Genomic DNA, 15,562 nt, shown 5'->3' on the forward strand with positions numbered 1-15,562 from the left:
TTTCCGAGCTATGTAGTAGTCATTAAAGAAGTACTGCGGTGGTATTTTCGATAATTCAACTTTTGTGTTGAATGAAGCTGAACGTCCTAGAACTCGCACCCTAGATGAAATAATGATAAGCCTCCGAGCCTCGTATGCCTCCTGTCTGTCACCTCATATGCTGCTGTACTCCTTGTGAGGCCCAATAGCAAATGACCGAGCGAGCCGGAGAAAGTGTCAAAGTGTCGAAATTTCGTGCTCTCACTTGAACACATGCTGCGTCATGACGTCACAACACAGAAAGAAAACAGGAACTAGCCGTAGAAAAGCTCTTATAATAATATATTTTAAGCGCTGCGCGGCTTGACAGTATTATTTCTCGGATTTAGAGGTACCATACCATCATATAAAGCAAGAAAAGACGACTAAAAAATGTATCAGTACGCCTTTAAGTCAAAAAGGCACGTGTAAGAGAGATGAGCTGGACCAGTCGGCTCTGGTTGCGGCTGTAGATTGTGCCAGCAAAAACAAAAATAAACACAGATGACCAACTAGAGGACGCCAGGACACACGTTAGGTCTTGTCCTCTTCTCTTCCACTTGTCTGTCGTCTTTCTGCTAACACATTGTTTAACCACACGCGTACTGAAACTAGTGTATTGTGCTGTAATTATGCAAAAAAGAAGTGAGGCGTACAGACAGGACACAAGAGTAGAGAAGTGGACAACACGAACGCCGACTATCAACTGAAGGGAGCACTGAGGCGAAAAAAGAAGACACGGAACTCATCTGCGCATGCTCAGGAATGGTAACACCACGTGTTAGTCGGGTACACGTGCCGGTCTACGTGAGAGATAACTGTTAAGACACTTAATCCCTTCCTTATGTAAAGTAATCGAAGGCTGACTCACGCACGCACTTCCACCATTATTGATATGCCATGCCTCTACCATAAGACGCGTATCTTCATTCTTATGCCTGTACAATATCGCGCATTCATCTCACTCTGGCGTGCAGTTACAATTTCGGCAATGTAGCGAAAGATTAGAAGGCGATCCACCGGTTAACGACCTTTTGTGTTCCATTAGCCTCTGATTGATACACCGTCGCGTTTGCCCTACATAGAACTGGCCACAGCTAAGGGGAATTTTATACACCACACCCATGCGACAGTCAGTAAAAGTGTTGTTCTTATTGTGCTTCACTGGACAAATATCTGTTCGTTTTTTGCCTTTTACCCTCTCCTTTTTATTCTGTACGGCAGCACATATCTTACCTAGCTTATTGGGAGCAGTGAAAGAAACATTAACATCATATCTACTTGCAACTTTTTTAAGCCTGTGCGACACTGAATGAATATACGGAATAGCCACTACTCTTTTTTTTTTTTTTTTTGCTACTACTGCTTTCTGTAATCACGTCCGTCCCTCTCGAAACCGACTTCTTTAGGCGCTCAGCCACAGTGGCCACCGCTACACTAGGATAACCTGCTTCTAATAGGCGCCGGACTTGCGCATTAAAACTGGCGCTCATTTTGTGCGGTTTTGGACAGCTTCGAGTGTATGTGTATAGTCAGATTGAAAGGGGTCCCACACTGCATATGCATATTCCAATTTAGGCGAACTAGTGTTAAGTATGCTTGGATCTTTAGTGAAGGAGGAGCAAGTTTTTAATTTCGTCACAAGTAGCCAAGTGCACGGTTAATGTCGTTAGTGACATGCGATATGTGCGATGACCAAGAAAGATCGGAAGTTAATTTTATGCCTAGGTATTTATAAGTGCCTACGGAGAGTACGCTATAGACAGTCTCCTGGCTACATTGCAGTAACTTCTAACTCTGCTCGCTAAGATGACTGCTGTGGTGTGCAGTGTACCCGTACACAATGCACAGATACAGTATGATGTGCAGCCCTCGTCGTATTTGCCGTACCACCACCCTCCCTCCTCTTCTCATCCCACCTCTGTTATTCCCCAAACCCCTTCCCCAGCGTGGAGTAGTAGGCTAGAGGCACTTCACTCAGGCCGCCCTCTCCACCTTTCTGCCATTAAACATTATCTCTCTACGGAGAGAATTTCTGATCCCGAAATGGTGTACTTAAAAGTTTGGTACGACTGTCTTCCATGAAATGAAATGAACCCGTTTTTTTTTTAATATTCAGTCTCATTAACCATTTTTCGCACCATGCTTCAATGCGGTGAAGATCTAACTGAAGAATGGCAGAATCAGAGGGATTAAGTACAGGCCGGTAAAGAACGCAATGATCGGCGAATAGCAGGATGTTAGACTGAATGTTAGTAGGAAGGTCATTAATGCAGATCAAGAAAAGTAAAGGACCAAGGACAGTGCCCTGTGGTACGCCAGAAAGAACGGGGGACATATGGGAAGAAGCGTTGTTAGCGTAAAGAAACTGCTGACGGTTAGTCAAGCAGTCATGTATCCAATCAAAAATGGGGAGGCTTAAATTTAGGCGCGATAGTTTTAAGAACAAGCGTTTGTGCGGAACTTTATTGAATGCTTTTTCGAAGTCTAAAGAGAGGGCACCTACTGGTTTGTTAGTATCGTTGCTAGAGCTGATGTCATTCATGAATAATGCAAGCTGTGTGTCACAAGATAGTCCCTTCTGGAAGTCGTGTTGGTTAGGATGGAAGAATTTGTTAGCTACTAGGAATTTTACTGTGTGAGTAAATGATATGCTCCGTAACTTTTTAACAAACACAAGTTAAGGAAACAGGATGGTAGTTGGGATTGGAAGCTGAGGTACCTTTTTTTGCAACTGGGATGATTCTGCCCACCTTCCAGTCCAGCGGCACCACTCCAGGTAGAAGAGATTGCTGAAAAATGTGCGCTAAAATGGTGCTTGAGACATGTTTTGTGTTTTTGAGTATATTTCAATGGATTCCATCAATTCCAGATGAAGAAGTTAGTGGCAATGTTTCAGTAACCTTCAAAATTCCATTAGGTTCAAACGTTAATGATGGCATGATGTCGTCGTTGAAGAATGGGGTGTCAGGTAATTCGTTTTTAGGTTCACTGCTGAATACGGTGCAGAAAGATTTGTTCAGAATTTGGTCGACGTCACCTTCTGGAACAGGGTGGTTATGTTCATCAGTTAACGACAACAATTTAGGATGACTAAGGCTAATGGTCTTCCAGAATGGCTTTGAGTTGTTTCGTAACATATCTGGCAATTTGGTTGAAAAGAAAAACCGTTTAGCCTTTTGAGATAGCGCTGCGAACGTTTTAGCTGCAGCACAATATTTAGCCCATGCGCAGGGGTTGTTGTCGCCGACCGGAATAATTTTTTCTTCTTGTTACTGAGGCGTTTCAGTGACGCGTTGAACCAGGGGGATGACGATTTTTGTATAACGGTAATGGTGGGAATGCACTTCGCAACAACCTCTTACATCTTGTTTTTTAAAAAGGGACCAATTACACTAAACAGAGCGCCACGAAAAGTCTGTAAGGAACCAATCGCAGAATGTTGTTAGTTCTTCATTGATGGCCTGGTAAGTTCCTTTATCGTAAAGCGTGATAGCTTTCCTATGTTTTTTTCTGATATGATAACTCGAGATGAACTGTGGCGTGGATTACTGCGTTACCACTTGGGTCAGTTAAATGTGTAAGGGGTGATATGCTATCCGCATGCGAAGATAGGATTAGGTCCAGTATGATTGAGGGATTATTGAATTCTCGAGTTGGCGCGGAGACAAGTTGTGACAAGCCAAAAATTAAACACGTGTCGACGCAATTACTTTCTACGTTACATTCTAATGTTGTTAGGGCGAGGCTCGACCAAGTTATCGCTTGGAAACTGAAGTCGCCGAGTATTAGCATGTGAGCACTGCGATTAGATATGGAAAGTAGATTTAGGGCGCTGTGGAATTCTGTTACGAATGAAGGATGGCCGTCAGGGGTGTGGTAGCATGCACCAATAATTAGGGTAGGATAAGAATTACAGTATTTTATATATAGTAGCTCTAGGGTGAAAGGAACGTTGAGAGGACTGCACTGAAGTCGTTGGTGAGCTGCCATCATAACACGGCCGCCTCGTTCGGTCTCGCGGTCAAGCCGGAAGATATCGGGATGTGGGAAGCAAGACAGGAGTTCCATATCGGAAATTGAAGACTGCAGCCATGTTTCTGTTACTACTATTAGGTCTGATTCAATGGTATTAGTGATTCAGTAGTTTCACTACTCTCTACTTGCACTTTTCTCAGCTTGCACTCTGCTCAACTTCTTGTGCTGCAGTGCATCGTTCCTGCAATATGCGCTATCTGCACGACAAACCGGGCGTCCCTCTGAGGTCTATGACTGATTTTGCCAGATCTCAGTTCTACAGGATTTGGGGATGCCATCTCGAAGAGTTGAGCCAGATAGCTATAAGGAGGTCGAAGAATTTGCCAAAGCATTTAGGTTGCTTTGAATGGGTGTCTAATGCCAGAATTAGCCCTGATGAGGTGATGTCAAATCGTTGTTTACAAGCATTACTATCGACATCGCCATAGCATTGAGCAAACCAGCACAGTTCATTGGCGTGAAACCTGCCTACGGGATACCATTTGACACGGAGGAGCTTTGTGATGTATTCTAAATTTTGCTTCAACAAAGCATGTTTCCCCTACACGACGCTTGCGCGCATACCAAACGCTCTCCATGCGGTAAAACAAAATCTTGGACTTCATTAGGGACGAAAGATAGACATGCCCGCACCAAGGAAGGCTGCAGAAATCGAGGAATATATTATACAATATACACAGTATTGCCATAATATTGTGGACTGTGTCGCTAAAGTGAGACGAAAAAGTCGCTAAATTTTCCTTCAAGGTCGCTAAAGTACCTAAAATATTCCTGCAACCTTTAGGCAACGCAGGTGTTTAGGCACACTATATCGTATGCTAGGATGGCGTGAATCATTTACCGAACCGAAACGTGTCATGCTTTTCTGGGTCGGTATGAGTAAAGAATAAACAGTGAATTTACCAGCAATGTGCAGTGGGCGTTTACTCCACTATTACATTTACATAACAACGAATCACAGCTGGCCCCCGCAGGGGCGTCTGCGCAAGCAGGCGTTTGGTGTGTTGCGACACCACGTACCCAAGCACACGAGGGTCGGGCCCTCCCGCGTGTAGCCGTGCGCGGCTTAGCCGTGTCTGGGGAAAAGGGGATCCTGGGGGTTGAGCCGATGCTGGGTGTTTGGACCTTTAAGGCCCCCCGGCGGAGGCAACACACCTCTTCGGCCTCGGCTTCACATAGATGGCACCTCCAGACTGACCCACCTGGAGGACATCGGCAGTCGCCTTTTCCTGTCTCTCCCTCCTCGAATCTTCGTCTTTATCTCTCACTTTTTTACCTTTCCTGTCTCCTTCTCTCTTCTTTTTACTTCCTATCTCCTGGCGGCAAGCGTTAACCCTGTGTGGCTATCCAACCTTGGGTACACCATATTCGGTTATAGTGACGGCGTACGACTGGCGTCGTGCAGACTTGTATGCAAGCTCTGCCGCGTCCCCTCGTTGGGCTCCGTGGTGGGCGGTCGGCGCTGTTGCCGAATGTATACATTCTTCATGGAAACTTCTTTCCCCTCCCTTGCTGATCGCCCTCAGAAACGAGGGCGCACCGAAGATGTCTTCAAGTTTTTTTGACGCCAAACCCAGAATTTTCCCCGCTTCCACGATATTCATTCTGAAAAGCCAAACAAAGTAGTTCGAAACATTTCACCACTCCTTGTTTCAAAGTCCCTGACTGATGTTTTTGGTCCAGGTTACAGGGTGTCGAGGATGGCAAGCGGAGACCTCCTCTTGGATCTCTGCGATGTAAAACAATATGAGAAACTACCGCAACTAGTGTCATTTGGGGAGACCCCCATAACAGTAACCCCGCACCGTACAATGAACACCACCCGTGGTGTATTATCAGATGATGATTTGCTTGAGCTGAGTGAAGTGGAACTCCTGGAGGGCTTCAGCGAACAAAATGTGATCAATGTCCGAAGAATTAAGCTGAGGCGGGATGGTAAAGAGATTCAGACGAAGCACCTAATAATTACTTTTGCATCAAGTATCTTGCCCGAGTCAATCGAGGCCGGGTACATCAAGCTCCGTGTTAGGCCGTACGTGCCAAATCCACTCCGATGTGTCAAATGCCAGCGCTTCAGTCACAGCTCGCAGAGCTGCCGAGGCCGCCACACTTGTGCAAAATGCAGTGCTCAAGAATACACCTCTGAAGCTTGTGAGAACGCTCTCCGCTGTGCAAACTGTGACGGGGAGCACGCCGCATACTCGCGATCGTGCCCCTCCTGGAAGAAAGAAAAAGAACTCGTAACGATCAAAGTAAAAGAAAATATCTGATTCAAGGGGCACGCAGGCGGGTAGCATACCTGCCAAAGAAAAGCTTTGCCGAAGTGGCGCGTCAGGGGGCAGCGTCACAACGGCTTCCGGCGGCTGTCCGACCCACAAGCAGTGAGCCGGCAGCTACGCCATCTGCCCCCGCGGTGGTTGCAGCTAGCGCTGCTCCGCCAACCCAGCAGACCGGGCCATCAATCCCGAAGGTGGGCGCAGCCGAGGCTGCCCCAACCTCCGAGGCCCCTTCCAGCGCTGGCAACGGCCAGCGCAGTCAAATCCCTCAGGGAGCCCCATCGACCTCCGGGCTGGTGGGCGCAGGGGTCTTACCTTCCGGGGCAGGACTCTCTCGGAAAACCTCTCGCTCGCAAGAGCGCTTGTCTGGCGTCTCACAGGAGGCAATGGACACTACACCTGTCCTCAAGGCTCACCAAACGCCTAAGGAGCGCCGAGACTCGCTCGAACGCTTCAGAAAGGGCAAAACCCCTATTACAGGGCCTCGAAAGGGCTCTGTAATCTAAGACATCCGTTCCGTTTCTGTAAACACAGCACCAATTTACTTTAAAATATGGATACACAAATCATTCAATGGAATGTCAGAGGTCTTCTTAGGAATCTTGATGATGTGCAAGAACTCATCCATAAACACAATCCAAAAGTGCTGTGTTTACAGGAAACACACTTAAAATCAAAATACACAAACTTTCTTCGACAGTACGTTACTTTTCGCAAAGATCGCGATGATGCTGTCGCATCATCGGGCGGTGTTGCAATTGTAATTCAATAAAGCTTAGCCTGTCAACGTTTACAGCTACGAACGGCCCTTGAGGCAGTGGCGGTTCGAGTTGTTCTGCTAAACAAACATATCACTATTTGCTCGCTTTATATACCCCCTCATTACAAACTAAGCAAACATGAATTTCAGTCCTTTATAGATGAATTGCCAGAACCCTGTGTTGTTCTTGGCGATTTCAATGCACATAACTACCTGTGGGGCGACCCTCGTATAGATGCGCGAGGACGTCTTGTTGAACAGTTCCTTTTTTTCTTCTGGTGCGTGCCTGTTGAATAAGAAGGAACACACATATTACTGTCTTGCAAACAGAACCTATTCTTCAATAGATCTTAGCATAGTCTCCCCGTCTGTACTGCCTGAACTTGAATGGGAAGTTACGAACAATCCTTACGGAAGCGACCACTTCCCCATACTATTAAGAACTCTTAAAGAAAACGAATATCCACCACAGGCTCCTAGGTGGAAGATTGACACAGCAGACTGGGAGAAATTCCGAAACTTAACTAGTATATCATGGGATGACATGTCCTCGTTAGAAATTGATGCTGCTGGGCAGTATTTTACAGCCTTCATAATAGATGCCGCATCTAAATGCATACGTGAAGTAAGTGGCTCGGCATGCAAACGGCATGTCCCGTGGTGGAACGATGAATGCAGAATCGCACGTAGGAATCAGAACAAAGCGTGGGGGTTGCTACGCGCTTCGCCCACTGCAGAAAATCTTGTCAACTTTAAAAAAGTAATGTCCCATGGTAGGAGAACCCACCGACAGGCCAGAAGAGAAAGTTGGCACAAGTTTTTATCGAGTATTAACTCGTTTAGAGATGAGGCCAAAGCCTGGAACAGGGTTAATAGGATTAGAGGGCGGCAAACATATACACTCCCTCTAGTAAATACACAGGGCGATACACTGCAAGATCAGGCAGACTCACTTGGGGAGAACTTTGACATTGTATCAAGTTCAAACCATTATTCGCAATCCTTCCTGAAATATAAACAAATAGAAGAATGCAAGCCACTCATCAGAAAATGTCGACAGAATGAACCGTACAACTGTCCTTTTAGTGCTGCCGAGTTGAGAGCTGCCTTGAGCGCATGCAAGAGCTCTGCACCGGGATCTGATAGAATCATGTATGAAATGCTCAAAAACTTACACAATGACACGCAAGTTACACTACTCACACTTTTCAACACCATCTGGGATGCAGGGTACCTTCCAATTGCATGGAAGGAAGCCATTGTGGTCCCTGTTTTGAAACAAGGCAAAGACCCTTCCTCAGTGGCAAGCTACCGCCCGATAGCACTCACAAGTTGCATTTGTAAGGTGTTTGAAAAAATGATAAATCGGCGACTCATTCATTTCCTTGAACAGAGCAAAATTCTTGATCCTTATCAGTGCGGCTTCCGAGAAGGGCGCTCCACAACTGACCATCTTGTACGTGTAGAAGCAAATATCCGGGACGCATTTGTACACAAACACTTTTTGTTATCCATATTCCTCGATATGGAGAAGGCGTACGGTACAACGTGGCGTTACGGAATCTTAAAAGACTTGTCAGAAATGGGCATCCATGGGAATATGCTAAACCTAATGGAAAGCTATCTGTCCAATCGTACCTTCCGGGTAAAAGTCGGCAATGTACTTTCACGTCCTTTTACGCAAGAAACGGGTGTACCCCAAGGAGGCGTGCTCAGCTGCACGCTCTTCATTGTGAAGATGAACACGCTTCGCGCTTCATTACCACCGGCCATCTTTTATTCTGTCTCACGTGGACGACATACAAATAGCTTTCAAATCCTGTAACCTCGCAGTGTGCGAGAGACAGGTACAGCATGGCCTGAACAAAGTGTCAATGTGGGCAGACAAGAATGGATTTAAGATCCATCCTAACAAAAGCTCTTCTGTTCTTTTTACAAGAAAGAGAGGACTTATCCCAGATCCTTGCATAGAACTGCGTGGACAACAGATACCTGTACACAAAGAACACAAATTTCTAGGTGTTATACTTGACTACAAGCTCACTTTCGTCCCCCACATCAGACATCTTAAAGAAAAATGTCTAAAAACAATGAACATAATGAAACTTCTATCCCAGACTACATGGGGTAGTGACAGGAAGTGTTTAATGAATCTCTATAAAAGCCTCATTCGATCACGACTAGTCTATGGTGCCGTGATTTATCACTCTGCCGCCCCGAGCGCGCTAGAGATGCTAGACCCAGTCCACCATCTAGGAATCCGACTGGCCAATGGCGCTTTCAGAACAAGTCCCATACAAAGTTTATATGTAGAATCGAATGAGTGGTCACTTCATCTGCAGAGAGCATACATCAGCCAAACATATATTCTGAAAGTCCACTCAAATCCTCGACATCCGTGTTTTAATACCGTTAATGACATGACATATGCTACACTCTTTCGCAATCGTCCCTCCATAAGACAGCCTTTCTCGCTGCGTGTGAGGGAGCTTAGTGAAGAAATGCATGTCGACTCCTCGAGCTTCGCCTAATGCATCCAACCAAGCTGCTACCTCCTTGGGAGTGGCAGCTGATACAATGCGATACATCTTTCACTCAAGTTACAAAGCACGCTCCAGAGATTGAAATCGAAATGCATTTCCGGGAACTCCAGTATAAACACTCTTGCACGGAGTTCTACACAGACGCATTGAAGTCACACGACGGGGTGTGCTATGCAGCCGTCGGTCCATCCTTCTCGCAAACCGGTGTGCTGCATCCGGAAACTAGTATCCTTACGGCTGAGGCCTACGCATTGTTGTCGGCTGTAAAGCATATAAAGAAATCAAAACTCCAGAAATAGGTTATTTATACGGACTCCCTTAGTGTTGTGAAGGCCTTGATGTCATCCTGTAGCCACAAAAATCCGGTAATTAATGAACTCTACTCCGTGCTATGAAAGCATATACATCTAATCAACATGTGATTATATGCTGGGTGCCTGGACATAGGGGCATCGAGGGTAACGTTCTAGCGGACCAGATGGCCACATCAATTTCATTGCGTGCAGTTAATCGCACTGCTTCGGTTCCTGTCACAGACGTGAAGCCTTTCTTAAGAAGGAAACTGCGAAGCCACTGGCAACGTATGTGGGACGCAGAAGTAAATAACAAACTGCACGTGATAAAGCCACAGTTAGGTTCTTGGCCCTCCGTAACAAGATCACGGCGAAGAGATGTCCTATTCTGTCGCCTCAGAATAGGACACACATTTGGCACGCATAACTTTCTACTCACTGAAAATGATCCTCCAACCTGCGGTAGATGCGGGGAGAGGCTGACCGTCCTCCACGTCCTCCTGGAGTGTCGGGCAGCCGAATCTGAAAGAAGGAAACATTTTACCCTAGCATACCGGCAGCACATCCCCCTACATCCCGTAATGCTTCTCGGCCCAGAACGTTTATTTGACACCAACGCAGTCCTAAGTTTTCTGAAAGATGTTGTCTTGCATGTTTTTAGCCCCACATGTTCGTAGCGGGTCCTCTCTTCAGAGGATGCCTCTGTGATAGCTCTTTCGCAAAGCACATGCCTCTAGGCCCTTGTGTTTCAAGGGCTCTGGCGAAGCAGCAGTGCTCCAAGTAATTTTATCATCTTATATATTTTCTATTTTGCATCATTCTTCCACGATGGATTTTAATCTTCATAGTATTCGTCATTAGTCATCGCCATAATTTGAGAGCACGTAGATTTTACGCACTTTACAGCGACTATATTTAGGCCACTTTACAGCCATGTCACATCTTCCATAATACATCGTCAACATTACCACTTGTCATGGCGCTCTTGGGCCAAACCTGGCCCTTGCGCCATAAAACACCACACATCATCATCATCATCATCAATCACAGCTGAAATTTTGTGTTTACTCTAAAATTGTGAAGTTACAAATGCAGCCCGATTAAAATAAAACAGAAGCAATCTGACTTTCCTTGGACGGAAAGACACTTGGTCCGTACTATCCCTGAAAGTCTAATTCAGCTAGATGCTCTCTGATCCACGCTGCTCTCTTCCTGTGTCTTAACGTATATGCTTCGTTCCATCGCTCTTCGTGCGCTCCTTAACTTGTTCTCGGGCTTCTTTATCAACCAGCAAGTTTCTGCCCCATATTTCAGCACCGGTAGAATGCAGTGATTCTACATCTTTCTTTTCCATTATAGCGGTAAGCTCCCAGCCAGAATCTGGCAATGCCTGCCGTATGCACTCCAACCCACTTTTATTCATCTGTAAATTTGCTTCTCATGATCAGGTTCCCCTGTGAGTAACTGACTTAGACGTACTCATTCAACGACTGTAGAGACTGATTGGCGATCCTGAACGCTTTTTCCTTTGCCAGGCTATCGAACATTATATTTTCTTCTGCAGATGAATCTTCAACCCCACTCTTACTTTCTCTGTTAAGGTCCTCAATCACTTCTTACAACTCGCCCCCAGTGTTTTTGAACAGGACAAAGTCATCTGCAAACCGAAGGTTGTTGAGATATTCGCCGTTGATCCTCACTCCTAACCTTTCCCAGCTTAATAGCTTGAATACTTCTTCCAAGCATACAGTGAATAGCATTGGAGAGATTGTGTCTCCTTGCCTGACCCCTTTCTTTATAGGTAACTGTCTACTTGTGGAGAACCAAGGTAGCTGTGGAATCTGCAGATATTTTGCAAGATATTCGCGTATGCCTCCTGTTCTTCTTGATTACGTAATGGCTTTATGACTGCTGGTATCTACACTGAAACAAGTGCATTTTCGTAATCTACGAAAGCCATGTAGAGAGGCTGAGAGAGAGGGGGGGGGGGGTTACAGAAAAATGACTAATATTTAACGCAAAGAAGGGTACTACATAGTAAGTGAAAAAAATAAGTTTGTACATTGGAAAAAAAGGAACACTGTTAAACATTGGAAAAAATACATACAAATTCAAGGAAATACAATGGAAAACAAAGTCCAAAAACAATACAAAGGCGAATACAATACAAAGTCGTACAACAAAGTCAAGCGAACATGTGAAGTTCCAAATGTTTACGAAATTTTGCAGGATCTTTTATTGAGACAATATTATTTGGAAGGCTATTCCATAGTGCGATGGTGCGCGGTAATGCAGAGTTATTGAATGACTGTGTGCGGCCAAAAATGCGCCTGAAACTGAGATGATTATAAAGTCGAGTAGATGTGCGAGAAGGAATTTCAAGGGACAAGCGGCTGGACCATGAGTTATAGTAGTATTTATGAAAGAGGCATAGGAGAGCAACAGAGCGGCGGGAATCCAAGTCCGGCAGGGGAACATCGCGTTTAATTTGGGTAATGCTAGATTGACGACTGTAGTTAGAAGTTATAAAGCGGGCAGCACGATTTTGGATGGATTCCAATTTATCTATTAGGTATTGTTGATGAGGAGACCAGATCGATGAAGCATATTCAAGTTGAGGGCGTACAAAAGTTTGGTAGGCCTGTTGACGGATGGTAGATGGCGAGAGGTGCAGATGGCGTCGTAAAAACCCTAAAGTTCTGTTAGCTTTAGCGCATATCTTCTCGATGTGAAAGCTCCAGGCTAGGTTAGTACAAAAATAAACGCCAAGATATTTGTAAGTAGAGTGACGGGGAACTTCCGACGAGCAGATTTTGTAAGGAAACTTAGGATATGATTTCGTACGAGTGAAGGAAAGAACGCAGCACTTAGATGTGTTAAGTGTCATTTGCCAACGGTCGTACCACTTATTAATAAAGTGAAGGTCATTTTGCAAAGTTAGGCGATCATCATGACAGTTAATCATTCTGTAAATGACGCAATCATCCCCAAAAAGTCGTACGCAGGAGGAAATGTTGCTCGGTAAATCATTTATAAAATTAGGAAAAGAAGCGGGCCTAGCACACTCCCCTGGGGTACACCTGACGTTACAACAGACGTGGAGGAGCGACAGTTATTCACAGATACGAACTGGTGCCGATTAGATAAGAAATTGCGAAGCCAAGCTAATGTTAATGAGTCAATCCTAAGAAAAGTTAATTTAGCTATTAGAGGACAGTGAGCAACTCTGTCAAATGCTTTTGCATAGTGGAGAAAGATGCAATCAATAATTTTGCGGTTATTCATGCCGTAATGTAAATCTGATATAAATTCCAATAGTTGGGTGTCACAAGACAACGCTTTACGGAAACCATGTTGATTTTGAAAGAAAAAGTTATTAGATTCAAGATGGTGGGATCTGCATCTGCATTAAGCCAGGTCTCGGTTAGCAATACAACATCAGACATGCTATCTTCAAGATATGATTCAAGCAGGACACGTTTTGGCAACAGACTGTGGATGTTAGTAAATGATACTGAAAGTGAAGGTGCACGTGTAGTTGATAGCCGCTGGACTTTAGCACTGCGCACATTGGCAACTAGCTATCGAGCAGGTACTACGGAATCAGAACTGTCGTAAATATACGTGGTATTATCGATACGAAGATTGTCGATATTCAGTTTGTAAGGACAATTACGTTCTCTGGCAAATTGAAGCAATTTCTTACGTGCCTGTCGAGTAGCTTGCGAAAAATCTTCTCTAATAGAGATCCCAGTATTTTTCAGCTTAAGTGCACTAGTGAGAATTACCTGCTTATCCTGAAAGAACGTAAACTTGGCAATTATTGGTCTAGATTTATTTGAAGCAAATTTTCCCAGCCGGTGCACACGTTCAAACTCAGAACCTGCAGTTGTGATTTCCAACTTACCTGAGCATAGGGCAATAATTTTTCTTTCTGTAGTCGACCAACTCTTTTATCTTCGTTGGGGATTCCAAAGAACAACAGATTGCACCATCGCATTCTGTTCTCAGCTTCGTCATATCTTGACATTGCTGCCAGAAGTTGATTGGCAAATAAGCCAGTAGCATGATCAGAGCTGTTAGACAGTGAGGTGGCATGTGAAACAAGCTTTGCCTCCAAAGTGACCACTCTTTCGGTCAAGCTTTTAATTTTTTTATCGGTAGCATCTTGCTTTTCGCTCAGCCTCTTAATTTCACCGATTAATGTATTCTGACCCACTTCTAGCCTACGCACAGTTTCAAGGACAATTTCAAGTGTTTGTTCGACGGTAGGGCCGAGATTTGATTCAATATCACCCGAAAGCAACAACAGGCATGCACAATTTTTGCGCAAGAATAAAAAGAACAGCTGCAAACGCCGCATCTTATCATACAATTCGGTCGGGCACGACACCGCAACAAGGTAATAATGGCTGCATTTTATACCTGATTATGACATGGATGGGATCCATTATAGAATATCCCTTCCTGAAACCAGCCTGTCCTTTTCATTGACTGAAATATAGTGTTGCCCTTATTCTATTGTAAATTATGTTGGTGACTATTTTATAGAATACTGAACGTAAGCTAATTGGCCTATTATTTTTCAATTCTTTAACATCTCCGTTCTTGTGTATTAGTATGATGTTTGCATTCTTACAGTTCTCTGTTGCTCTTGAAGTCGTGAGGCAATGCGTACAAAGGGCTGCAAGCTTTTCAAGCAGGATATATCCTTCATCTTTGATAAAAATCGACTGTTATTCCAACTTCTTCGACCCCTTTTCCCAGGGTCACGTCTTGCAAGGCCCTTTTAACCTCATCGCTAGTTATAGAAGGAGCCTCTGTAACCTGTTCATTACTACTTCGAATGATGGCAGCGTGGCTGCTCTGAGTACTGTACGGGTCAGTATAGAATTCTTCTGCTGCTTTTACTATATCTTTTAAATTGTTGATGATCTTACCCAGCTTATCTTTCAGTGAATACATCTTGGCTTGTCCTATGCCAAGTTTATTTCTCATTGACTTCAAGCTGCGCCCATTTTTTACTGCTTCCTCAGTCTTTCTCACGTTATACTTTCTAATATCCTTTACTTTCTCCTTGTTTATCAGTTTTGACAGTTCCGCAAATTCTATCTGATCTCTGGAAGCAGGGTTTGGGTACGGGCTAGTTGGTCTTGAGTTGGACAGTTTCATTCTTTGTCGTTTCTTTATTAGGTCATTTCTTACTTGGGAGAGCTTACCTACTGGTTGCCTTGTTGCCTTACTTCCAACTTAAACTGCTGCTTCTGATGCCAGTCTAGTTAAGTTTTCATTCATCATCTCTATGTCATCTTCATCTCTCTGTTCTAAAGCTGCATATTTGTTTGCATGTGCCAACCTGAATTGGTCTGCTTTTACCCTTACTGCATCCACACTGGCCTGTTTCTTGTTGCCCAATTTTACTGTGTCTCTCTTTATATTGAGGGAAATCCTAGACCTCACTAACCTATAATCACTGCACTTTACTTTACCTAGCACTTCTATATACTGCACTATGCTGGGATTGGCAGAAAGTATGAAATGTATTTCATTTCTTGTTTCTTCATTAGGGCTTATCCAGGTCCACTTCCTGTTGGTACGCTTCCTGAAGAAGGTATCCAATATTTGGAGCTAATT

Source organism: Dermacentor andersoni, chromosome 1, assembly GCF_023375885.2.
Source record: "Dermacentor andersoni chromosome 1, qqDerAnde1_hic_scaffold, whole genome shotgun sequence".
Lineage (NCBI taxonomy): Eukaryota > Metazoa > Arthropoda > Arachnida > Ixodida > Ixodidae > Dermacentor > Dermacentor andersoni.